This window comes from Choloepus didactylus, chromosome 17 (genome assembly GCF_015220235.1).
Source record: "Choloepus didactylus isolate mChoDid1 chromosome 17, mChoDid1.pri, whole genome shotgun sequence".
Taxonomy (NCBI): Eukaryota; Metazoa; Chordata; class Mammalia; order Pilosa; family Megalonychidae; genus Choloepus; species Choloepus didactylus.
Genome location: NC_051323.1, coordinates 27,608,466 through 27,635,223, shown reverse-complemented (window position 1 = coordinate 27,635,223; position 26,758 = coordinate 27,608,466). Strand labels below are relative to the sequence as shown.

At 37.5% G+C, this 26,758-nt stretch overlaps 1 protein-coding gene across 3 annotated transcripts in view; it reads right to left on the bottom strand.

Annotated features, from left to right (window-relative positions):
• The window catches only part of PELI1 (pellino E3 ubiquitin protein ligase 1), a 74,400-nt gene extending 54,695 nt beyond the window's left edge, over positions 1-19,705 (bottom strand). For 2 of the 3 annotated variants that reach the window (XM_037806887.1, XM_037806888.1), the window contains exons 1-2: positions 19,293-19,705; positions 11,720-11,766 (exon numbers count right to left, since the gene is read on the bottom strand). The gene's annotated coding sequence lies outside the window, so the exon portion shown is untranslated. The remainder of the gene's footprint in view (positions 1-11,719; positions 11,767-19,292) is intronic. The other variant, XM_037806886.1, reaches the window with a different exon arrangement.
• Between the last annotated feature and the right edge of the window lie 7,053 nt (positions 19,706-26,758).

Below are 26,758 nucleotides of genomic sequence, written 5' to 3'. Positions count from 1 at the left end.
TTTCCAAATAGGAAGTCTTTCCTTATCTCCCAACTGGGTATAATCTTTTTTGGGCTACTACAGTTTATCTGCAATTCTTCTATGCACCTTATACCCAGTTTTGAAGTTATGTATGACCTTGTGCTTTCTTCCATTAAAGCTGAAAAGGTAGAAACTGTCTTGCTCATACTGCAGCATTTAATATGGAAGGTATAAAGATAAAGATGTTAAAATAAATGTTTAATTAGATCTTATGGAGTCTTTGTTTTTATTTGGTGGGTAAAACATAAATATTTCTATGATGTTAAGAAATTTAAAAGAAAAAAATAAAATTTCCTAAAGACTGTAGAATGTTATAGCCTTTTGGAAATGGATGCAGTTCTTTATATACACATTAAGATAACAGAGGAAACAGGAGGAGCTATATGATATAGAGACTGAAATGTATCGTCTTCCACTTCATTTCATAATACAGTAAGTATCTTATTTTCCTTTTCAGTAAGAACACAGTTTTCATTTTCTTACTAAAATCACTCACAGAAGTCAACACATAAAGCCTTTGTTACCGCCCTTCATCACCTCTACTCCTACTCCATCTCTCCCCAAGGCCTTAAGTGTCTAAGCGAAAACCTTAGGTCATGGTTCTTTACAAATTTCTTGGTCAAGTCTACTTAAGGAATTAATGAAAGCGGTAACCTAAAAAATATATTAATCTAGTTACAAAGGCACTGCCCTACACCACAAGAGCTAACTATCAACACATTGGCTTACTATACTTAATTGGAAAAGTAACAGTATGATATTTGTTAAAGTAGTGACAAATTTTAAATTTTTATACTTTCTCAAAACACTTTGGATGTGACAAGTCCCAGCAATTCTCATTTATATATTGCTTTCAAACAGTAATTTGGAAGTGAATTCATATAAACCACAAATTAGCACTAAATATTAAATCAGAAATCACAAAAATAAAAGCTGGTCTTTACTAATTGAGTATTAACCCTTAAAAAGGAAAATAATTGTTAACAACATCTATTTTCTGCTGCCCAGCCAACATTCATCCTTTCTCTGCTACAATGTTATCTTCATTTCCTTTTTGGAGGAAAAGCCTCTTTTATTCTCAGTCCGTGTGTATACAGTAGGGTTGACTATGCCCTCAAACTCGATGGCTGGGCATGTGGCTCAGTCTTGGAGAATCACAGCTACACAAAGGGAGTGGTAAAAAATGGGAGTTGGCATGTGACCCAGTCAGAGCCAACGAGATGCAGTGAGACTTTTCCTGGACCTTCTGGGAAAAACATAGTCACTCTTTCCAGCTGAACATGACCTTGTGAGGACTTAGGGGTTCAAGGGGCTGAAGCTATCTTTTGCTCATATAGGGCTGGAGAATCAAGTCAATACCAAGGAAACCAAGCTAAGAAACAGAGGAACTCAGCCTGAAGACGTTAGTTGAGCCTTGGGTCAGGCTATCTTGAAGCTGCATCTACCCTGGACCAGTTACATAAACCAGTATTTCCTTTTTTCATGTAAACCAGTTTGGATGGCTTTCTGTTACAACAGTCCAAACTGATCTATCAACTATTTTAAATGTGTGTGTTTGTTTGCCCAAAAGTAAATCCACTGAATCACAGAATTTAGTTACAAAAACAAGATAAAACAGACTGTTCTTCATAGATAATTCTGGTTTTTAAAAATTCACCCTTACCTTACCCCAACTCCCAAGTTCAAAAGCTACAAGACTTTTGAAGTTGGGATTTTTGTGACTTTATATTGTCTTAAAGTCAATTAATATAAAGTCTTGCGACTTTATATTGTTTTAATACAAAGGAAAATTTTTGCCACAAAAGAATAAAAAGCCCACAATGGAAAAAAGAAAGGAACAAGTAATGGGGGTCATCTATAGAAGCTTTAAATAGCATCCAGATGGGCTTTTTACTAGAAGTCTAAATGAGTGACACTTATAAAATTAAACATATTCAGCTACATACAGAATCTAACATAAAGACATCAAAATACTAAAACTGAAGTTCCTATTCAAAAAGCAGCTGATAAAATTACAATTCACAGGAAAATCCCTTGGGAAATAGAAATATCTTGGACTTTTCAAAAGCAGGCAAATCACTACATAATTTCAAAAGAATCTTGATTTTAAGCACACTGCGTGCACACGACATGTTATTGAGCCTACAAGTCATTCTGAAAACATTCAGTAAAAGAACATTTAACAGAGTTAAGTAAATCACAACTACTAATAACAGGAAACTAGAACTTCCCCCACTTTCTAGGGATTTTGGTGACAACTGCTAACAGGAAAGGGTAAAAACAATGCACATAGAATAAGACGGAATTAAGATGTATATCCTTATGGTTTACCTGCGTATTTTAGATCTTCTGTACTGAATCCACAAATAAAGAATATTTTAAGCACCAGGTGTGAGCACTGGAATGAATTACACTTTTAATCATATTGAGACCATTAATATGGACTCTATATGCAAGAGGATGAGACTAATTATTATTACTTGAGATGAGGTAAAATACAGTGGGCTAAGGGAGTTCTAGAGCCAGACTGTCTATGTTTGACTCCTGGCACCATCATTCAATAGTTGTGAGACTTGGACCAACCTCACTGAGGCTCAGTTTCCTCATATGTAAAACTAAAATAATAATAAATAATGACAGCAATAATTAACACATATGTAGTGCTCACCATAACAAGTGCCAGGCATTTTTCAAAGAGCTCTACATATTCTTTACATCCTAATAATGTTCTTGGGAGATAAGAAGTATTTTATACTATGCTATGTTATGCTATGCAATGCTATGCTACGCTATGCTATGCTATGCTATGCTATACTATTTACAGATGACGAATCTGAGGCCCAGATCAGCTCAGCAAGTTGCCCAAGTTCACAGAGCTAATAAGTGGTAGGGCTGGCATCTATGATTGGAACCTGAGCAGTCTGGGTTAAGAGTCTATATTTGTAACCTTTATACTCTAACACCTCTCAATGAAGTAATATTACCTACCTCATAGTGTTGTTGTGAGGATTAAACAAAGTGTACAGCACATAGTAATAGCCCAATAAGGGTTTTGTTGTTAGAGCCCTTCTGATAGTCAATTTCTATTTACTGAACATTTATATTATCAATTATTTAGAAATGATCACTATTGTATGGCAACTATTTCCTGAAAGCTTTTTTTTTAAAGAACAAAGTTGGAAGACTCACGCTTCCCAATTTTATTATAAAGCTATAGTGGTTAAAACAGCATGATACTGGCACAAGGAAAGACATATAGACCAATAGAATTGAACTGAAAGTTCTGAGACCCTCATGTCTATGGACAATTGATTTTTGACAAGTCCACTCAAATGGGAAAGAACAGTCTCTTCAACAAATGGTGCCAGGAAAACTGGATATCCACATGCAAAGGAATGAAGGTGGGCCCCTACCTCATACCATATATAAAAATTAATTCAAAATGGATCAAAGACCTAAATATAAGAACTTGGAAAAACACTCCTAGAAAAAAATGTATAGAAAATGCATAGACGCATTTTTCGGACCTTGTGTTGGGCAATGTTGTCTTAGACTCTACATCAAAAGCACAAGCAACAAAAGAAAAAAATAGATAAATGGGACTTCATCAAAATTTTAAACTTTTGTGAATCAAAGGATTGCATCATGAAAGTAAAAAGACACCCTACAGAATGGGAGAAAATATTTGGAAACCACATCTCCAATAAGGTAATATCTAGAGTTTATTAAAAAATCGTACAACTTAACAACAAAAAGACAACCCAATTAAAAAAAGACTTGAATAGACATTTCTCCAAAGAAGATACATAAATGACTAAAAAGCATGTGAAAAGATGCTTAACATCATTAGCCATGAGGGAAATACAAATCAAAACCACAATGAATCACCATTTCACACCCAATAGAATGGCTAGTATTAAAAAAATGAAAAATAACAAATGTTGCAGAGGACAGAAAGAAATAGGAACAACAGTTCATTGTTGGTGGGAATGTAAAATGGTGTAGCTAGCTATGGAAAATAGTTTGGCGGTACCTCAGAAAGTATAGAACTACCACAGGATTTGACATTCCCACTTCTAGGTATATACCCAAAAGAAATGAAACCAGGCATTCGAACAGATATTTGCACACAGATATTAATAGAGGCATTATTCACAACTGCCAACAGAAGGAAGCAGCCCAAGCATCCACTGACACAAGAATGGATAAACAGAATGTGATAATTTACACACAATGGAATATTATTCAGCTGTAAAAAGGAATGAAGTTCTGATACATACAAGAACATGAATGAACCTTGAAGACATCATGTTGAATGACATGAGCCAGATACATTACATATAAATACTGTAATGATCTCACTGATATGAAAAAATTAGAATCAGCAAATTCATAGAATCAGAAACTGGAATACTGGTTACCAGGGGCTGGGGTGGGAGTAGAATACAGAGAGTTAATTCTTAATTGGTGCAGTTTCTATTTGGGAGGATGGAAAAGTTTTGGTAATGAATGATGGTGATGGCAACAAAATATTGTGAATATAATTAACAGCACTGAATTATATACTTGAATGTGGTTGAAAGGGGAAATTTTAGGTGTATGTATGTTACTAGAAGAAAAATTTAAAAAACAAACACAAAAACAAGAAACCACCACCACAGGACTGTACAACACAGTGAACCCTAATGTAAAACTATGGGCTGCAGCTAACAGTACGTTATAATAATATTCTCTCATCAATTCTAACAAAGGTACCACATTAATGCAAAATACTAAAAATGGGGGAGGGTATATGGGAACTCCGTGTTTTGCGCATATCTTTCTGTAAAGCTACAATTTCTCTAATTAAAGAGAGAGAGATAGAAAGAGATAGAGAGAATTTTTTTTGGCCAAGGTTGGAAATCAACTTTTAATTAAGGGTAATAAAGCATTCATCATAAACTTCTGCAGTCTGGAATTCTTGAGGCTCCCATCAGTCTGACCTGGGCATGGGAATTTGAGGTATCTTTAAGACAATCATATACACGAGTCTAAAGCTTAAAGGAGAGATGTGGGCTGGAAATACAAATCTAGTAACCTTCAACATATAGATGCAATTAATAACCAAGGGAAAGAGTATATAGAGTAAAAAGAGAAAAGAGCCTAAGACTAAGACCTGAAGAATTCAAACATTTAGGAACCCAAAAGAGTAGCAGCAACTCCTAAGGGTGAGAAAAAGCAACAGCCATCAAAGTCCTGCTGAATGGCATATGATGTCCTGGAAGTGAAGAAGAGTGGTTCAAAAAAGGATAAGTGGTCAGCAGTGTCAAATGCTGCTGAAAGGTCAGGAAGGATGAAGACTGAAAAAAAATGTCCACTGGATTTAGCAATAAAAAGATTATTAGTGACCTTAGCAAGAGCTATTTCAAAGGAAGCATTTGAGATAGTTGACAGGTACATTAGACAGTCCTTCCCCTTAACTCCAGCTCCCACGAATGCCCATTTACCAAGGGCATTTTTGGGAGGGATTCCACAAAGAATCTGACTTAATGGAATTTTCCTGATTGCGAGTTAAACATTGTATTAGGCAATAGGAAAACTAAGATTCAATTCCTGCCCTTAAGAAACTTAGGTAAGACAATTTAATGTCAATATAATGCGGTAAAAGTAGTGACATATGTCTCAGGCCTAATGAAACAAAAAAACATTCATCCCAGTTCAGGGGTTGGGGTTAGGCCTCTTTGATAACAACAGTATTCACCCATTTTTTCATTTTCTGAACAGCTCCTATGTAGATTCTGGGAACACAAAGACAACAAGCTTAAAATACCTATACTCATGTGGCTTACAGTTTAGTGAAAGGTCAAATTCAATGTGATAAGTGCTTTAACAGAAGTATTAATCATACGTTAAGGGAGTACAGAAGACTGAGACCCTAAGAGTCTGGAGAAGTTGGAGAAGATTGTGAAGTGATATTCATGATGGATTTTGAAGGACAAAACAAGCCTCAGCCAAGGAAGTTTATTCCAGGCAATAACAGCATATGCAAAGGCCCCAATGTGTTTCAAGAACAGTAAGAATTTCAGTATGGCTTAAGCACAGTATATGAAGGAAAGTGAAGGGAGAAGAAGCTAGAGAAGTAGGTCAGGGCCAACTATTTAAAGGATTTATAAGCCAAGATAGAGTTTGGAATAGACTTCATAGGAGGGAAACCAGAGCAGGGGATTGAAATAACTACATTTATTTTTCAGTTCTCAAACTTTACAAACTAAACTCATGACTCCATCCCTTGCTCCAACCTGTACTATCCCTAGTCTTTTCTTTTTCAGTTAATCACTGTCAATCCAATAGTTGCTCATACTAGAAACCCTGAAGTCCTCTTAATACCTCCTTCTCCCTCACCTTCCATACCCTGTCTGTCCCTCACTATGTCCTGTCATTTCACCTCTAAAATATATTGAACTCTTTCCCACCTCAGGGTCTTTATGCTTGACACTGTGCTGAGGTCTTTATATATTATCTCTATTCTTTTCAACAATCTTATTAGGAGGGTATTCAGAACCTTGAGAAGTTAAGTAAACTGAACCAACTAACCAAGGTAACAGAGCTGCTCATCAGGAGTAGGAGGATTAAAGCCTAGTTTTCTTCAAATCAAAACTTCTTTTTATCACACTACTTTACCTCTAACTGCAATAACCATCTATGAGGTTTGTTCCGGTAAGGGAAACATGTAAAACTAATAAAGCTGTCAGATGATGAAATTGGTCTAAGAGCAAGAGGAATCAAAAGATGAAAGAATAAGTTTAATGATGCTGTGGAAGAGTTGGAGAGAAAGAAGTGGAGTTAAGATTTCAAGACCTTCTAAGCCAAGAGGAGCACTGAAAATTACCTTTTATATTCTTATACTTAAAAATCTGGTCCACAGCCCACAGCAGCATCATGTGGGAACTTATTAAAAATGTAGAATCTCAAGCCCCATTCAGCCCTACTGAAGCAGAATGTGCATTTGAATATGATCCTCAAGTAATTCTTATAACACATTAAAACTGGACAAGCACTGGTATGATACCATTATATAGATGAAGACACTAAACAGGTTAAAAAGCAGTTTGCTGAGCTAGAATTCAGGGCTCTTGTCTCTAATGTTCATTCTGTTTCATTATGTGCCCTCCTAAAAGAAACAACAGCATTTTGAACTTCACTAATCTGAGGTTTTTGCCACAGAACATTTAGGACTTTAAGTTAAAAATATATCTCCAGCTGTTTTAAAAAAGGCAAAAGACACGAGGGGCAATTTATTTGTCCAAGTGGGTCCAAGTCCATTTCCCTTTACTAAAAATCTTTTCTTGACACTGAAGCCCCTTGGGATTCTATTCTTTGCTGAAATCTTTCTTTTAAAAAAGATAAGTGAAGAGAGTTCAAAGATTATTTAGAAACATTAAGGGTCATAAAATGAGCCAGGTCATGAAATGAGTTTAAATTAAGTCATCACTAAGCATTCTGAACTGTTTCCACTCCATTTTGGATTTTAGGCATACCCATGAATTTTCTTCAATGATTTTTTTATTAATTTTATTTACAAATACTTCATATCCACCAAACATATACTCCCCAGTTTTTAATATCACTACATAAAACATAAACATGTTATCCCTGACTCCAAAGAATTCTTAAATTCATACAGTAAGTTTCAATTTTGAATGCTTCTTGTTAAGAGACAGTAAAGACTGAGAAGAGAGACTTTCTACATGCAAATTATTTAAAGTCATGGAATCTTGGCACTGGAAGAGACTTTAGAAGGCTATACACAGAGATTTCATCTAGATCACTGACCATACAGCTGCTGACAATGCTCTATCAAAAAGCAGTCTGACCAAGGGAAGAGATGTTTAGTTGGTGCAAGATCTGTATTTCCTAAGCAATTTAACTTGCGCAGTTCATTCAAATACCATAATTACATGGAACTTTTAATAGGAAGTGAGACCTGGTACGTTTGCATAGGTTAGTGTGAAATAGCAACACATCCCAAAGTAATTTGGACAGAGAATAAAAATATATACACAGGGCCTCCTTGAGGAGCTGGGGGAAAATACAGAGGTGCTGGGCTTCCTCACCTGGATGGCTGCTGATGTTCTCACAAACTGAGGACTGACGGTTTCATATGCCAAGCCATCTATCACAGGACTTGCCCTTATGAAGCTCGACACTGCAAAGGAGAGACTAAATCTGCTAATAATTGTGCCTAAGAGTCTCCCTGAGTACCTCTTTGTTGCTCAGATGTGGCCCTCTTTCTCCAGCTAAGCCAACTTGGCAGGTGAACTCACTGCCCTCCCCACTACATGGGACCTGACTCCCAGGGGGGTAAATCTCCCTGGCACCGTGAGATATGACTCTAGGGGATGAATCTGGACCCAACATTGTGGGATTGAGAACATCTTCTTGACCAAAAGGGGGATGCGAAATTAAATGAAATAGTTTCAGTGGCTAAGAGATTCCAAAGGGAGTCGAGAGGTCACTCTGGTGGGCATTCCTATGCACTAGACAGAAAACCCTTTTTAGGTTTTAATGCACTGGAATAGATAGAAGTAAATACCTGAAACTATCAAACTCCAACCCAGTAGCCTCGACTCTTGAAGATGATTGTATAGCAATGTAGCTTACAGGAGGTGACAGTGTGATTGTGAAAGCCTTATGGATCACACTCCCTTTATCCAGTGTATGGATGGATGATAGAAAAATGGGGACAAAAAACTAAAAGAAAAATAGGGTGGGGGAGTGTTTTGGGTGTTCTTTTTTATTTTATTTTTTATTCTTATTTTCACTTTTTCTAGTACAAGGAAAATGTTCAAAAAATAGGTTGGGGTGATGAATGCACAACTATATGATGATACTGTGAACTGATTGTACACTTTGGATGATTGTATGGTATGTGAATATATCTCAATAAAACTGAATTTAAAAAAAGCAGTCTGAAGCTGACTGCATAACTATGTAGCTTACATGGTGTGACTGTGTGATTGTGAAAACCTTGTGGCTCACATTCCCTTTATCCAGTGTAAGGACAGAGGAGTACAAAATGGGGTCAAAAAAGGGGGATGTGAAAGGAAATGAAATAAGCTTCAGTAGCAGAGAGATTCCAAAAGGAGCCGAGAGGTCACTCTGGTGGGCACTCTTATGCACACTTTAGACAACCCTTTTTAGGTTCTAAAGAATTGGGGTTAGCTGGTGGTGGATACCTGAAACTATCAAACTACAACCCAGAACCCATGAATCTCGAAGACAGTTGTATAAAAATGTAGCTTATGAGGGGTGACAATGGGATTGGGAAAGCCATAAGGACCACACTCCACTTTGTCTAGTTTATGGATGCATGAGTAGAAAAATAGGGGAAGGAAAGAAACAGACAAAGGTACCCAGTGTTCTTTTTTACTTCAATTGCTCTTTTTCACTCTAATTATTATTCTTGTTATTTTTGTGTGTGTGCTAATGAAGGTGTCAGGGATTGATTTAGGTGATGAATGTACAACTATGTAATGGTACTGTGAACAATCGAAAGTACGATTTGTTTTGTATGACTGCATGGTATGTGAATATATCTCAATAAAATGAAGATAAAAAAATGGGGTCAAAAACTAAATGAGAAAATAGGGTGGGATTGGGTGTGTGTGTGTGTGTGTGTGTGTGTGTGTGTGTGTGTGTGTGTGTGTGTGTGTGTGTGTGTGTGGAATGCTTTGGGTGTTCTTTTTTACTTTTATTTTCATTCTTATTTTTATTCTTTCTGAAGTAAGGAAAATGCTCAAAAATTGGGGTGATGAATGCACAACTATATGATGGTACTGTGAACAGGTGACTGTACACTGTGGATGATTGTAGGGTATATCTCAATAAAAGTGAATTAAAAAAAAAAAAAAAAAGCAGTCTGCAACTGTATCTGCCAAGGGTCTTAATGAGGGATGGCAGCATGAGTGCCAGAGTTGCTGACCCTGTAGAAAAAAGGAAACTAAGGCCCAGAGAAGTTAAGTGAAATAAACGAGGTCACATGGACCAGAACTCTAGGTCTCTTGACTTCAGGCATAGTGATTTTTTTTTTAATCCTGTATGATGTTTCTCATCTCTGATAAAATTACTCAAAGAAAAATGTAAAATACTTTTCATGTAATAGGCAATAAAAATCAAAGCAATTAAAATTTAACTGGGAATAAATACTTCACAATTTACAAGTTCTATAATAAATACATGTAAATACATTCAAAGATTTAAATGAAGTCCACAATCTCCAGGTTGTATCACTGTGATCAATGAATGATCTCTGACTCAGATTGTTTTCTGACAATTTCACTTTATGGTGAGTTTTTCCATACAACAATTCTTTAGAAGCTTAGCCATGATGACTCAGGGCACCTAGATGTTACGTTAGGAGATTTCAATTTAGGAGTGGGAGGAGAATCTGCAGGGGCCTACTGAATCATTAACAGCCTACTCAGTTCTGAAACCTAGCAAATCTTCTTTGAAAGCCATTTTAAAGATGTTTTTGGAGGTAAATTCTGGCTCAAGCCTTAAAAGACTGATCTTTAAGAACTTAACTATATGCAAATAAATTCAGATATACCATTTCTAAAAGAGATGCAACCAAGAAGCTTTAGCAAAAGATGTTTTGTTGTTGTCGATTAAGTGTAAGTGATGAATATTTTGAAATGTCTATTATCACTGAAGTCACAGATCTGTTCTATGTTGGCAGGTTAGAAGCCCACCTCAAAATTCATCAGCACTCCTTTGTTGAACTGATAGGACCAGCTCAGAAACAGAATCACTCCCTTTTAAATGAAAAGTATTGTAATGCAATAAGTAAATCTAAGAAGCTTTCACGTCATGAAAGTCTGCCTATAGGACTGTGGTTTCTAATTAAAAACAGCCACTACTTTACAAAAGATACATATATTTTCTCATGAATGATAAACTTAACTAGTTTTGTAATTTGGATGTTTCGGTCCTTAAAGTATGCAGTGAGAAACAATTCGAAGAAAAATCCATAATGTTAACCGTAGTCTAAAATTTTATAAAATCAGCGTTTAGTGCTTCCAATACATGCAGTTCATTAAATCTGGCATAAACCCAGGGGAACACGAAGTACTGTGGTAGTATCTGCCAAGAACCAAGAATACAGCACTAAGGTTTTGAAGAACCAACAAAGCACCTCCAATTGTTTTCACTTCTTGTTAAAAAATGAAATTAAACTTAATTTCACCTTCAAAAGATTAAATCAACTGATACGTTAACTTTAGTGAGCAACTACTAACTAGCAAAAAATCAGAGCCAATCATGTCATAACTCATTACCATGGAAGAAAGAAGTTATATACTTTCCTTACCACATTACATCTTTTTAATCCTTTCTTCTTGACTGTCAAAAAGAAGCGCAACAGAAATCCAGAGACATTTTTCCCCAAGATCTACCACTTTTGATTAACTATTATTACAGTAATGATAAAGTCCCAATTACCTGACAATTTCCGAAAAGAAAACAATGAACACCAAGTGCTGACAATATCTTGAAATTCTGGTAGGCTATTAATTTTAATAACACTTGGCTAGCTTAGGTATAAATTTTGGATGGAAGCACAATTAACTCATAAGGCTTTCAAACCTTATTACTGGAGTTTATTACTGTTTCCTACATTATTCAGTTAAAAATTATTGTATCTTATAGGTCAAATAGTTACCTCTTAGAGCCTAGTTGATAGACTACAGCATCTTTACCAGAAGACACCTAGGCAAGGAAAGATAAAGAGAAGATAGTAGGTAAGGCACAAATAGGAAAAGTTAAGTGGAGCACTTGACATCTACAGTGTCACTTCTATAAGGCCCTAATTCATTCCAAGTCCACTTTATAAATATAAAAAAATGGCAGAGAAACAGAAAACACTGTGCAAGAGCAAAGGACATGACTAAAGCTGGTGATGAACAATTAAGAGAACAGCAGCCAGACTGATGAAGAGATTTGAAATGAGAGAAGCAGAGACATGAATTATCAATATCTTGCAATGCACAAGCTGAAGGAATAAACTGGAAACCTATGCTGCAAAAATCTACAGAGATTAAGCAACACATTGAACTTTCAAATAATTGTCAATTATTGTTAATCATTATTATTATTAATTCCAAAATTAAGTATAGGCTTTATCTTGGTCATAACGTTTAGACAACATGAAACATAAGATGTCCCTTTTGCAAAGCAACTTCTTTTAAGTGGAAGCTGTATTATTATTACTAGTACCCACTTAATTTATAATTTTGCCTCTTAGCTCATTAGGTTATGAATACTTAAATAGAATTTAGACCTATCCTAGTTTTAATTAAGTAGATCTTGTATCATGGATATAAGAAGTATGCATGGTCATGTTTACTATTTTGTAAAAGCCAGTTTTTTCTTTCCTTCCTTCTTTTCGCTCCCTCCCATTCCCCTCTTTCTTTTCTTCCTCCATCCTAAGTTATTTGTTTATTCCACAAAAATGGATATGAAAAACATTCATAATCCTACCACCAAATCAAATCAACAGACTGAAAACTATTTCTAAAATAAACCATACTTTAGTATGGTCACCATCATAAAACAATTTCAAAGTCCTTTATGAAAAACTACTGTCATTTTAATTTTATAGATGAATCAAAGATAGTTTGTTAAAGACTTTCAGAATTAATGGAAATCCCAGGAATTAAACATGGGTTCTGTGTTCCATGCTAATGAGCTAGTGTTTAAAGCACAGTCTAGCAGCTTATCTTGGTAGTACGTGCAGTATATGAAAAAAGGGGCTGGCTATATCTATATCAAAAGGACAAAAACTGAGTGAATTAAAGAACTAGATTCCAAACAATTTACTAAAAAAGTTTAAAATAGGAAGCTTTGTTAAAGTATTCCTTATAAAGTTATATTCTTATATTCTTAGCGGTCACAGTGCAACTTATTGTATAATAAAAGTTCACAAACTCTACTAAATCTCATTAAATTCTACATATTATTGGTTAAAATACAAAAGAAACATTGTGCCCCCCCCATTATACATAACTAACTAGATAAAAGAATGGTTATCTTTATTCAATGTTACTAGTAAAGAAAAAATCACTGAAACAACTCTGCTTTTTTCAGGTTGGAATGAAGTAGTGTACTAATCATTTAAAACTAGTTATCTCTACATGTATACCGTCCTGTAAGTAGAAGATAAAAAAATTAAAACGATCCTTATTTATGAGGTTTTTGCGACTTTCAAACATTTGGATGAAAGCCAATTTTCTACAATTTTAATAATAAAGATAAAAAGTGTTTCTTTCTGGGAAATATGCATATTATGGAAACAGCTACTAAAATGAGAAACAAAGCATGAATACAAGAAAAAGACTTGAGAGCCAGATTCATCTCTAATACTAAATGTGTTATAGTCTTTCAGTGTATGTAGTAGTAACAAGAAGTTACACAATTTCACTACAATATAGACGCCATTTCTTTAGTTTTGAATACCTGATATATAAAAGAAACTTACCTGCAATGACTGTTGTGAGTACTTAAGTTTTAAGAAATGTACATGGTCTTGTGCTGGTTATCCAAGGGAGTGTAATCCCTTCCATATTACCCATTCCGAGAGGTTATACCCTTATTCCAAATGATGTTACAGTTGCCCAGAACATTATTAAAATTCCTCTTTAGTGCATGGGTGGATCTGATTTTTAGAAATAGCCTTATTTCCTATTTTCTGTCAAAATTCTGAGTCATATCTGATAAAATGAGATATCATGTAGCTATTACCTCCTTTTCCCTTGAAAACAAGGAGCAAATATAAAGTAATTAGTTATTTTCATGTGTGGTTCTTAATCCCACTTAGAAGGCAATTTTAAAAAAAAGAAGATCCAAAAATACTCTGAGTAATGCTAGTGTTGTTAGAGTAAGTGTATAGTTTCTAGGGTCACTACTCTAAAGTAGAACTGTTATTTTAGGTAAGTGTATAAAATAAATATTCTTACTTTAAAGAAGGATGGACAACGAGGCCTCACACTATCTGGTCTCCTCTACCTTCCTTTACTCTTCTGACTCTGTCTCCTGCTACTCTCTCTCATTCACTCTAATCCAGCTACACTGGTCTTCTTGCAGTTTTGCATTCTAGCCATGATCCCACCTCAGGCCCATTGTACTGGCTGTTGCCTCTGGTGGGCATCTTCTGCTTCAATATTACCTGCAACATTTGCTCCCTCAACTCTTGGTAATTACTCAACTATCTATCCCCTTCTCAATGACGTCTTTTATGCCTACCCTTCAAAACTGCACTCTCCCCCTAATCCATACCCGCATTCCACATATTCCCTCTTCCTCTTCCCTTCTTTATTTTCTTGTGTGTGTGTGTAAAACTTTATTATGGAAAACCTCAAACATACACAAAAGTAGAGAGAATGTAATGAAACCCCATGTATCCCTCAACAATTTTCTCTATATGGCCAATCTTATTTCATCTATACTCCTCTTCCCTCCAAATTAGTTTAATTGTATCATTTCATCTTAATAAATTCATTATGTATCTCTAAAAGGTAAGAACTTTTTAAAAAACCATAATTCATTATCACACCTAAAAAACTGTAATTCCTTTTCATCAAACATCCAGTCAATATCCAAATTTCCCCAATTTTATTATAAATGTCTTTTTACAGTTAGTTTGCTCAAATCAGGTCTAACTAAGGTCCGTACATTGCATTTGGCTGATATATCTCTTAAGTCTCTTTTAATCACCCTCCCCTTATTATTTCTTACATGAACAAACAGGTTATTTGTCCTTAATACAAGAAATATTTTACTTATCTACTTTATTGTCTGTGTTTTGTTGTTAGAATGTAAGCACCATGAAGGCAGAGATTTCAGTCTTTTGTGCGATATTAGCACCTAGCCTAGTGCCTGATACATAAAAGGACCTAATAAAAACAGAATGAATATTTGGCACCATGCCAAAAGCCCACTGGAAAACTAACAAATGGCAAAAACAGTTAATCACAGCACTTCCCTGCTGATTCTGAACTAGGCCCCCCAATTTTCTAAACACAGTATTCCAGACAGACACCCACCAAGCAATCAGATTTGGCATCCACGGTGAAATCTACTTGCTATCCCTGCTTTAGCCTCCCTCAAAAAAAAAAAAGAAGTGTACTTTTATCTCTAAACATTTCAATGCACCTTGTATGTTGAAATTTAGCTTGATGAATTACTGATTATATTTCTTGTTAAGTAGGTTTAAACATTTCTTTGCTTATTTTAGACAATTTAGGGGAAAAAGCAAACTATAGCCAAGAAGATAATACAAAAAAGAACTGCAGAAGATGCTGGGAACCTGAGGGTACTACATATTTTTATAACTAGCAACACCCCAAGAGGTTTCTTTATAAAATAAAAATCAGCAATAAATTCTTTGGAAAGGAAATAAATTACATGAGTACTGAATAAAAAACATTTTTTTTTTTTGTACCAAACGAATGCTCAAGATTAACTGGGGGATGATGATAGATGTTAAGATTTTCCCCATTTATAGATACTAGCAACACATATTTTCCTGTAGGGTGATACAAGGAGTACTATGTAGAACTGTTCTCTGAAATTTAGTTTACTGTGCCAAAAAAGAATCTAAAACATCTTGTGCAACAGCCTGAAAAAACAGGTCTTCTTAGAATTATTTACAATTCATTTCTCTTAAATTATTTGCTGAAGCTCTTTTCTTTAAGTTTATTTCTGAAAGCAGCTATGCTAATTGAGAAGCCCCAATGAGACATTCATATGTTTAGATTACTTATTTCTATTAAAAAGAAAAAAAATCAGAAATTCCCTGATACTTAATTCAAGAAATTTTGTGCTTTCTCTTTATTATTTGTAAATTCATTAAGCAACAACAGCAAAAAATTATTTAGGACCTAATAAGTGTAGAATATTAGGCAACTATTTTCAGCCTATACAAGGAAAAATATTCAAGTAAGTTATCTATTTGAGACAACAGGAAGAAAAGCTAGTGGCAGAACTTGAAATCATATCCAAAGCTTTCAGTGGCCAATATTTTTCTTGAGGCTCCCACACATTAGTCCAGGATAGCTTTCTGGTAGAGGTCAACACTGAAAAAAAAAAAAACAACTGCCCCCACCATCACCACCACACGTATAAAAAAATAAAAATAAATAAATAAATAAATAAATAAATAAATCCCCCAAAACCCAAATCCCTCGAAAGAATGACTTCTATTTACTTCTCCTCTGTGATATATTTAGAGGGGATCTGGAAAAGATGGCTAGAAATCTATAAACAGAAAGTGCTAAGAGGAATTTACTGTTTATAGACTTAAGCTAGAATTCCATCCCTTACACACAAATGCTGCCAAGAATCTTTAATTTTGTAGTCTTTAAAAACATCATCAGATTTTCATCACTCTGTTGATTTTCTTCCTTCTTTCTCTGGCTCTTATCTTTTTATTCTTTTTGATTAAAAGACATAAATACAACTTTTGGAATAACAATTTTTCCAAAGAAACTCCTAGGACAATCTCAGTGCCATCATATATTTGTCATATATATGTATGTATTTTTACTTTTAATGTATTATGTACAGTTAAATATATGTAATATAATATATGTAATAAAATAATCCATATAAGCCTTTCTAACTTAATATTAGATTAGATCTAGATTGATGTGCCATGGTAAGATGTATGCAATGTATGTTCGAAAGATAGTTTTCAATTCTTAGTTTTTTTGGCTTAAAATCTTTATCAGCTACAGAAACTTCTGGCTGATGTTTGTTCACAAAGTAGAACTACTGTAGTCCTTAGCACCTGACTTGCTGGACAACCACAGTAAACTGTGTTCTGAAATGACAAACTCTTAATATAAAAGTAGTGTTTTGACAGCCTGAAAGGAAACGGGAACTAGTCAAATAGGAACATACTTAGGCTTCCCCTTGAAACCTGCATCAGTAGCATTCAGCAGTACTAAACCCAGTAACCTAACAAGTACTTTTCAGTCATTTCTTTTAAGAGGTCACAAAGAAATTAGGAAACCTGTAATGCCAGACTTTAACAGTCAGCACTAACTCCTGCCTTTGAACTCTATAGTGAGTGAGCAAAGACAGTATTAGAAGCTCAAATGCCCCTGGTAAATCTGGTTTGTAAATGCTAGAGAAACATTTCAACATAACCAACTATAAGGTCACTCAACTGCCAGTTTTAAAGAGCATAGATCACCACCCCCTCCAAAAATCTGCTGCTAAGGCACAATTCCCAGCTTACTTTTTTCAAGTCAATAAAAACCATTACTATCACATTACAATACTTCTATCATGCTAAAAATAAAGGTGACAGTTTGCTGTAAACTTATTACACCAGGCATTATAATCACTTCACTATATGCAACTTTTCACACATTTAACTGTTCTATTTTCCAACTCTTTTAACATACTAGAGAAAGGGAACAAGTTAGAGGCTTGGGGAAAAATACTAAAATAGCAGATTTTCTCCCTTCCATTTTCTGATGCAACTACCAGAATCTAAAATCTGGGGGCAACATGCAACACAAAATTAAATTTAAGAAGAACTTAGGATATATGAAAGTACTGTTACTATACCGTTCTGATCATTAGTCACCTCAGAAAATAACTAGCAGAAATGATGCTTGATTCGTAGTTGTTAATACCTTCCAGTTTTGTTCAGCTTCTAAAACAAACTTGCCATCAGAGTTAATTATTTTACTCCATAAGAGCTGTTGGCCTGAGTAAAAAGTATATAGAATTCATATGCCGTCTTTGTATAATGACAGTGCTTTGAAGGATGCAAATCTGATTGCTCTGAGAAAACATTTTCTCTGTAAGCTATAAACAAAACATACCGTGAACTGAAACAGCGCTGAAACAACTGAACCTTCTCCACAATTCAAAAATTTAAATTCGCAATACTATGAAAACTGAATAATAATAATAAAACACTGAACATTTCTCCTCAATTATAATAGTAATACATATTCAATGCAGAAAAACACAAAGCCAATTCTGAAACAAAAGATCGTCTGCTATGAAAAGAACACAAAACAGCATCTTGCAAGTAAGGAAAAGTAAACACCCTTTGAACCAAAACGAACAGATGACCTTTCCTTATACTTAAAACTTCAGTCTTTAGCACAACCAGCCTTTTATCCATAAGGAGTTCAATATTATTTGTTGGCATACTCTGATGACTAAACTATGGAAGGTTGTAGGTGCTGTTAACATCAAGACATTTCCTTGTGTGAAGTGAGTAAAACCTGTTAAATGGTCACTTAAAAATCTCTGCCTCCTGCATCATCTCTCTCTTGCCTCACAAGACTCCTGCACGTGTAAAAATAAAAGTAGATGGTGAAGCGAGTTTAAGATTTTCCAAGTCGGGGAATTTTTCAAGAAGTCCTTTGAGGTTTTAAGATTCAAGACACTATGTAAGAATTATTATTGAATGAACTACCTAACAATTACCCAGGCTTCGTTTAGACTTCAGTTATCCTGTAAGTAAAATGAGCATCCTTAACTTCTCCACGGGGCATTCGAGAACGAGTTATTACTCATAAATGTTTTCAGATCCTCAGACACCAGGCGCGGTAGAAGATCAAACGTATTCATCAATTATAGCTCTTCCGAACCTCAGTTTACCCACTTACGGAAACGGGCTTATTAACCTGCTTCATAAGGACCCCGGAGGTGTAATTAATTAGTGTTTTAAAAATGCACTGAGATCCAAAGATGAAAGGGGATGCGAGAGACGCACAGAGATGATGACAGTCATCGTAACAATAAAAAGAATGACTAACTTGGAAGCTGCGTTATGTAAGGGAGGGGAAAGAAGTTATCAGATTCGCACAAACAAAAGAAAAACCCATCGCCCCCTTTGTTTCTCTTTCATTTCTCTTTTCTTCCAGGGCGCCCGCACAGCTCCCCTCAGGCAGCAGGAGAGCGCGGCCGGGGGCGCGGGGACTCGGAGTTGGCCGCCGCGCGCCCTGCTCCCAGGCGGTGGGGGAGGGCGCGCCAGACCGGCTCCTGACAAAGGCGCTTCCTCCCGCAAGAGCGCGGGATGTAGGCGCCGCGAACTCCGCTCCCGGCCGCCTCCCCGCGCAGGGGCGCGCGGCGGGCGGGGAGAGCCGGCCGGCCGCCGGAGGAAGCTGCCGAGGAAGTTGCGCGCCCGCCCTTCCCGCACCCCCCTCTCCGCCCCCGGGCCCCCCGCGTTCCCTCCAGCGGCGTACCGTGGCCGCCGCCGCCACACTCACCGGACAAATGTTGGTGGCCGGAATCCCAGTACGGTCCCCGAGACCCGGATCGAGGGGGTGAAGTGTGTGTATACGTGTGTGTGTGTGTGTGTGTGTGTGTGTGTGTGTGTGGAGCGCGAGGAGACAGCCTGGTGTGCCTCCACCGCCGCCTTCCTCGCCAGCCGGCCAAGCTCGGCAAGGGGAAGTTGACCACGGCGCCGAGCGCTGAGGAGACGCGGCAAGGGGAAGTTGACCACGGCGCCGAGCGCTGAGGAGACGCGGGCGGAGGGAGAAGCGCGCAGCCCGCTTTGTGGCGCGCACCCGGAGGGCTGGAGACAAATCCGATCGCGCGGCAGGGATGGTGCTGACGGCGGAGGCGGCGGCGGCGGCGGCGCCCCTCAACGGTCCCGTCCGCCTCACACCGCCTCTGGGTCACTGACACACACTGGGAAGGAGGGGAGGGGACTATCGGGAGGGCGGGACCAAGGGAGGGAACAAGGTAGGGCCACAGCGGGAGGCGGTGACGCGAAGCTGAGATGGCTCTTGGGAGTTGTAGTTCTCTGACTGAAGAAAAAAGGCATACAGTACATTGTTGTTGCGGACCCTTCCGGGCTCGCTCGGCACTGCGCATGCTCGGAAGAGAGTCTCGGCGGGGCTCTCGTTACCCTTGATCAGCGACACAGTAACGAAGAGAGCACGTTCAGTGTTGCTGTTGACTAAACAAGGCCTGTCTTGTGTTATTGTACTGTTGGGGATCCGGCCCTTAGGCAGTCCATCCCACTTCGCTCCACCCCCAACTCCTTACCTCACCATTCTAAAGTGTCCAATGAAACCTAACTTCCTCCTGATATTAAAGTCTTTCTGAAGCACAAATGACTCTTTCCTGGGTTCCCTCAAACAAATCCTGTCTGTCTTAAATTCAAAATTCTTTATCTAAAATTTGTAGAAATGTAGTTGCTTCCAGTGATTTAACATTACCACTATCAGAATCACATAATTTCTTCAACTAGTCACATCTAATTTTAAGGACAGCAAAGGTAATGTTCAGGGTTAAGATCACTATATTTTAATTGATTAGTGTAAAATAATCCAAATTGGTTCGTTTTAGGCCTACAATTTTTATGAAATACAAATCTTGTAAACTACCTGTAAGTTCAAAGTTAAGTGGAAAGTTGAAAATTTGGCTACCATATTTATATTGACAAACTTTAATTTGGCAATAAAAGAAGTCTGAATCAAGGTATGAGTATGTTGCTGGACTGGTCAGCTAAGTCTGCACCCATACTGGGCACCCAGGTATGAATAGGCAGTCAAGTTCTATGGTGAGACAGGACACATAACTGGATCTCCAGAGGGCTAAGAGCAACCAGTACCAAGCTGTTTTGTTTCCTTCCTAAACCCCCACACCTTGGAACAAAAAGAGCAATGCTTAGAAATTAGAAACAAATTTAGATCAGGGAAAGTCTCAAATAGAGTCTGAAGATCAGAAATCTTTATTTCTACAGATCATCTAATTATTCATTCATTCACAAATTACTTAATTGAACATCTGCTGTATCCCAGGTGCTTTATTAGGCCCCAGAAGTAGACATATGAGAAAATAAAAGAAACATTCCTTGGTTTCAAAGTGCATACAGACTCAGTGTGACAAGCACTATAATAGGCAAGTGCACCAGGTGCTTTGTATACAAAATTACCCCAGACTAGACCATGGTCAGGAAGTGCCTCAAAGAACATTTGGACTTGAGGATGACTAGGAGTAAAAATGTTTGTGAATTTTGGTAGGGGAGGCGGGGGGAAAGAAGTGGGTGAGAACATTCCAAGCTGGGGGAGTGGGAAGTGCAAAGTCCCAGAGGTGTGAAACCAAACTGTACTTTGTTTCAGCTAATAGTTCAGCATTTCTGGTGGTAGAATGGTGGAAGTTGGGGGGAATAACAAAAGGAGACACTGAAAAGGTAGGGGGAGAGTGCAGATCATAAAGAATCTTGTACAATATGCTAAGGAACATGAACATTTTTTCTGGAAGCAATGGAGAACCACACCTGGGTTAAAAGCAGATAAAAATGGATAGTAAATATGTTTTAGAAAGGTCACTCTGTGGAGTGTGGCATGACTGGAGCCTGTTATAGTATTACAGAAAGAAAAATAAATGAAGAGACCCTGAACTAAGGCACTGGCAGTGTCAGGAGACAGAATGGAGAGCAATCACACATTATTAGGGGATAGAATTAATAGAATCTGGTGAATAATTGCCTGTATTTGGGGGTAGAGAGTGGAGGATAAGTTATCAGTTATGATGCTTTTTGTTGAAAGCAGAAGAAAATCCACTCTAACTAGCATAGCCAATAAAGGAGATTTATTGACCCATCCAGCTAGAAAGTCCAGTGAAAAGACAGCCTTCAGGGCTGGATGACTCAACAGTTTGGTGATGTCATTAAGGTCGTGTTTCTTGTCTCATTGCTTTTCCTTCTGTAGTGTTAGGTTTGTGGTTAAATGAGGTTGCCAACAACTCCTGTGCTATAAGTATTCCCATGTGGGTCCAAGAAGAGACCAGAAGAGACAATCCCTTCTGGAAGTTCTTTTGGAAAGAAGAGAAAACTCTTTTATCAGAGGCTTAAAGACTTGAGTTGCATGTCCATACATGAACTTAGAAAGGTGACTAGGGGATGGTGTTAGGCTTATTATTTTAGGACTAAGATATATGCCCTGCCCTTAGTGCCAAAGGAGCCAGCTGCTCCAAAAGCACATGGGCTGTGATGAGGAGTGTGCCAGTTTGAATGTATTATGTCCCCCAAACACCATTATCTTTGATGTAATCTTGTGTGGCAGACATTATCAGTGTTGATTGGATTGTAATTCTTTGAGTTTTTCTTTGGAATGCACCCCACCCAGCTGTCGGTGATGACTCTGGATAATTTCCATGGAGGTGTTGCTCTGCCCATTCGGGGTGGGTCTGGGTTGATCAGTGGAGCCATATAAATGAGCTGACATAACAGAGGGAACTCAGTGCAGCTGTGAGTGATGTTTTGAAGAGGAGCTACAGCCAAGAGGGTCACTTTGAAGAAAGCACAGGAGATGCAGATGAGAGACAGTTTGAAGACAGCCGTTGAAAGCAGACTCTTGCTCCAGAGAAGCTAAGAGAGGACAAATACGCCAAGTGCAACTAAGAGTGACATTTTTGAGGAACTGCAGCCTAGAGAGGAACGTCCTTGGAGAGAGCCATTTTGAAACCAGAACTTTGGAGCAGATGCCAGCCACGTGCCTTCCTAGCTAACAGAAGTTTTCTGGACGCCATTGGCCATCCTCCAGTGAAGGTACCCAATTGCTGATGTGTTACCTTGGACACTTTATGGCCTTGAGACTGTAACTGTGTAAACAAATAAACCCCCTTTTATAAAAGCCAATCCATTTCTGGTGTTTTGCATTCCGGCAGCATTAGCAAACTAGAGCAAGGAGTATGGATATCCCAATGAAAACTGAGATGATGACCCAGACAAAAAAGAATAGATGCCGAGAAGGGGACCACGATGTCTATAGCAAAGAGTCAAGGACAGCTCCCAGATTTCTGGTTTCTGTGATTAGAAGCTAGTGATGCCATTCACTGAGTTAGAGAATACAAGAGAAGGAACCAGTTTTGAGTGGAAATTTGATGAGTTCACTTTGGGCATGTTGAGTTTGAGATAACTCTGGGACATCTAAGTGGAGAAGTGGAGTGGGCAGTCTCTCTCTCTCTCTCTCTCTCTCTCTATATATATATATATATATGACTCTAAGCCTCTAGAAAGAGAAGAGATCTGGACAGAAGATATAATTGGAATATATCAATATAGAGATAGTAGTTGAAATTATGGGAATGGGTGAGGGAGAATATACACAGCAGAAAAGGAGTGGTGAATAATAGCACCCCTGGGAAACACCAGTACTTAAGGGACTGGCAGGAAGATCACGAAAATGCATAAGAAGTACTAGTAGGAAGTAGCTAGCACACATCAGTAAGGCCATACCCATTGAAAAATATCTATAGACTTCCCTATGAAATCATTGTTGGCTAATATAAGCTGCCCAAGCCCCTCTGAATATCTTCTTGCCTCCCTGGTTGCCATAGGAGACACTCCCTCCTTATTTCCCCATGATCTAGAAATTGAGGTAGTAACTCCTGGCCTTAGTGAGAATTTTTTCAGAGAAGTAGTGCAGACAAAAGGCAGACTCACATTTGTGTTAAAGTATAGCTTGTTAGTTATTTAAACATATATGATTAAAATGTATATAACTGGACTTCCACTTCTGGCCATGAGAGAGTAACAGGATCTGGAATTACCAATGCAGCATAAACAACTAGAAAAATGGACAAAATATAGAAAATGACTTTTTTCTGACATTAGACAATCGGCAGTGCTGTACTATGATCCCTATTAAAGGGAAACAAAGGAGATGAACCCTAATATCACACAGGCATTCTATCAGGAGCAATTTCCAGACTACCATGCAGAGAAGGAAAGCGTGAACCCCCAAATCTTACTGGATTGAGTAGGTAGAAATAGGAGTTCAAGGAGGCCAAGGTGGTTGGAATTTGTAGGTCAGAGTTCCAGAGAGGAGTGAGTTATGTGGAGAAAGAGTTACAGAAATCTGCGGAGAGTTTCCCTTGAATCTTTGGCCTGGCAAAAATAACTTCCAAGGAAAGAACAATCATAGGGAAGCCCATATGGGACTGGAAATCCAGCCAGAGTGAAGAGACCTCATTGAATATATGGGACATTCAGGAGAGGGTAGACCTTAGAAATGAGGCAAATTTAGCTCCAAAATAAAGGCTTATTCCAGACCCATCATAAAGAGCTTAAAAACAAGCCTGAAATGGATCAAACTTAGCCACAAGTAATTCCTGCTAGGAAAAAATATGGCACTCTTTAAAAGAATGCAACAAAATCAAGCACTCAACAAGGTCAAATTTCTAATGCCTTGCATCTAATAAAAAATTATGACACATGGACAGAAGCAGGAGAATGTGATCCATGAACAGGAGAAAAGCGAGTCAACAGAAACAAAGCCAGGAATGACAGACAGAATCAGCATCCAACAGCATTGATATAGGATTTAAACAATTGAATTTCTGGAGATTAAAATTACATCTGATATCATTTGCCTTTGTCACTCTCAGTGTCTTGCAAGTATACAGTAGAATTTTTCAGAGGCTGCGTGATGTGATGTCAACAACTAAATGCAGAAGATATAGGAGAATCCAGCTGTCTTACATTAAGCTGGACCTTAAAGTGATTTGCAAAAATGTAAAACAATGTCATTCTTCCTACTAAATTTACTGTTTTGGAAAATAGAGTCCTTCCTCATAACAAAAATTATGATAATTATGTTAAAAAAATTACATCTGAAACAAAAACTTCACTGGATAGGATTAACAGAAGATTAGACACACATAAGAAAAAAATCCAGTAAACTTAAAGATACAGCAATAAATTCTAGCCAAAATAAAGCATACAAAGAAAAAAAAACTGGAAAAAGAAAGAAAACAACAGAGTTTCAATGACATGTTGGGTAATACCAAGTGGCCTAATATTATTTGTAATTGCAATTGCAGATGAGAGAAGGGTGAGAGGGGGTGATAGAAAAAAATTACTTGAAGTAATATGGCTGAAAATATTTTGTTGATAAAAATGATAAACTCTGATTCAAGAAGGTCAAAGAGCTGATAAAAGGGTAAATAGACATGCACACTCACACAAACCATTGCAAAAGATATCATCAAATGGTTGAAAACCAATGATAAGGAGAAATTATTAAAAGCATCCAGAGAAAAAGAGGTACATGATGTACCGAAGAGCAATGACCAAAATTCAATCCTCAGAAACTATGCAGGTTAGAAGACAGTGTTAAGGCATTATTAAAGTGCTGCAATTAAAAAAAAAAAAAAGGTCTGTCACAGAGAAAATATCTTTCAAAAGTGAAGGCTAAGCAACTCAATGGGAAAAAATATTTGGAAACCATGTATCTGACAGAAGACTGATATCTTGCATATATAAAGAAATTCTACAACTCAATGACAATAGCACAGACAGCCCAATTATAAAATTGGAAAAAGATATGAAAAGACAGTTGTCTGAAGAGGAAATACAAATGGCCAAAAAACACATGAAAAAATGTTCCTTCACTAGCTATTAGAGAGATACAAATTAAGACCACAATGAGATGCCATCTCACATCAATTAGAATGGCTGCCATTAAACAAACAGGAAACTACAAATGCTGGAGAGGATGTGGAGAAATTGGAACTCTCATTCACTGTTGGTGGGACTGTATAATGGTACAGCCACTCTGGAAGACACTCTGGTGGTTCCTTAGAAAACTAGAAATAGAGTTACCCTTCAATCCAGCAATTGCACTTCTCAGTATATACCCAGAAGATCTAAAAGCAGTGACACGAACTGATATCTGCATGTCAATGTTCATAGCAGCATTATTCACAATTGCCAAGAGGTGGAAACAACCCAAATGTCCTTCAACAGATGAGTGGATAAATAAAATGTGGTACATACACATAATGTAATACTAAGCGGCAGTGAGAAAAAATGATGTTGTGAAACATATGACAACATGGATGAACCTTGAAGACATAATGCTGAGCAAAATCAGCCAGGCACAAAAAGAGAAATACTATATGTTACCACTAATGTGAACACTGAAAAATGTAAAATAAGTGGTTTATAATGTAGAATGTAGGGGACCTAGTGATAAATAGCAAATAGTGAAGGGGGAACGATAACCTAATAAGAGCAGATAAGTTATCGGGAGTAAATTTAACGTTCTGGGAATGCTCAGGTATGACTAAGGTTTGTTAATTTCTGGTGGGTATGGTAGGAACAAGTTCACAGAAACGTAGTTATTTTAGGTTATCTGTTTTTCTCATTCCCTTGCTGGGTTATAGTCTGTATGTTTTCTGGGGTAGAGTAGGAACATCTTGGAAGTAATAGTTATTTTAGGTTATTTGTTTTTTCTTATTCCTTTGTTTTGGTTTTGTTTGAAATGTGTTTTTTTTTTTATTATTATTGTCTGGTTTTTTTTTTTTTAATTTTTTGATGAAGTTAATGAAAAAAAAAAAAAAATACACAGAGCACCCCTGAGGAGCTGGGGGAAAATGCAGAGGTGTTGGGCTTCCTCACCTGGATGGTTGCTGATGTTCTCACAAACATTGAGGATGGACGGTTTGATGTGTCAAACCCTCTACCACGGGACTTGCCCTTGGGAAGACTGTTGCTGCAAGGGAGAGGCTAGGCCTGCCTGTAGTTGTGCCTGAGAGTCTCCTCCTGAAAGCCTCTTTGTTGCTCAGATGTGACCCTCTCTGTCTAGCTAAGCCAACTTGGCAGGTGAAATCACTGCCCTCCCCCCTATGTGGGACCTGACTGCCAGGGGTGTAAATCTCCCTGGCAAAGCAGAATATGACTCCCAGGGATGAACCTGGACCCAGCATCATGGGATAG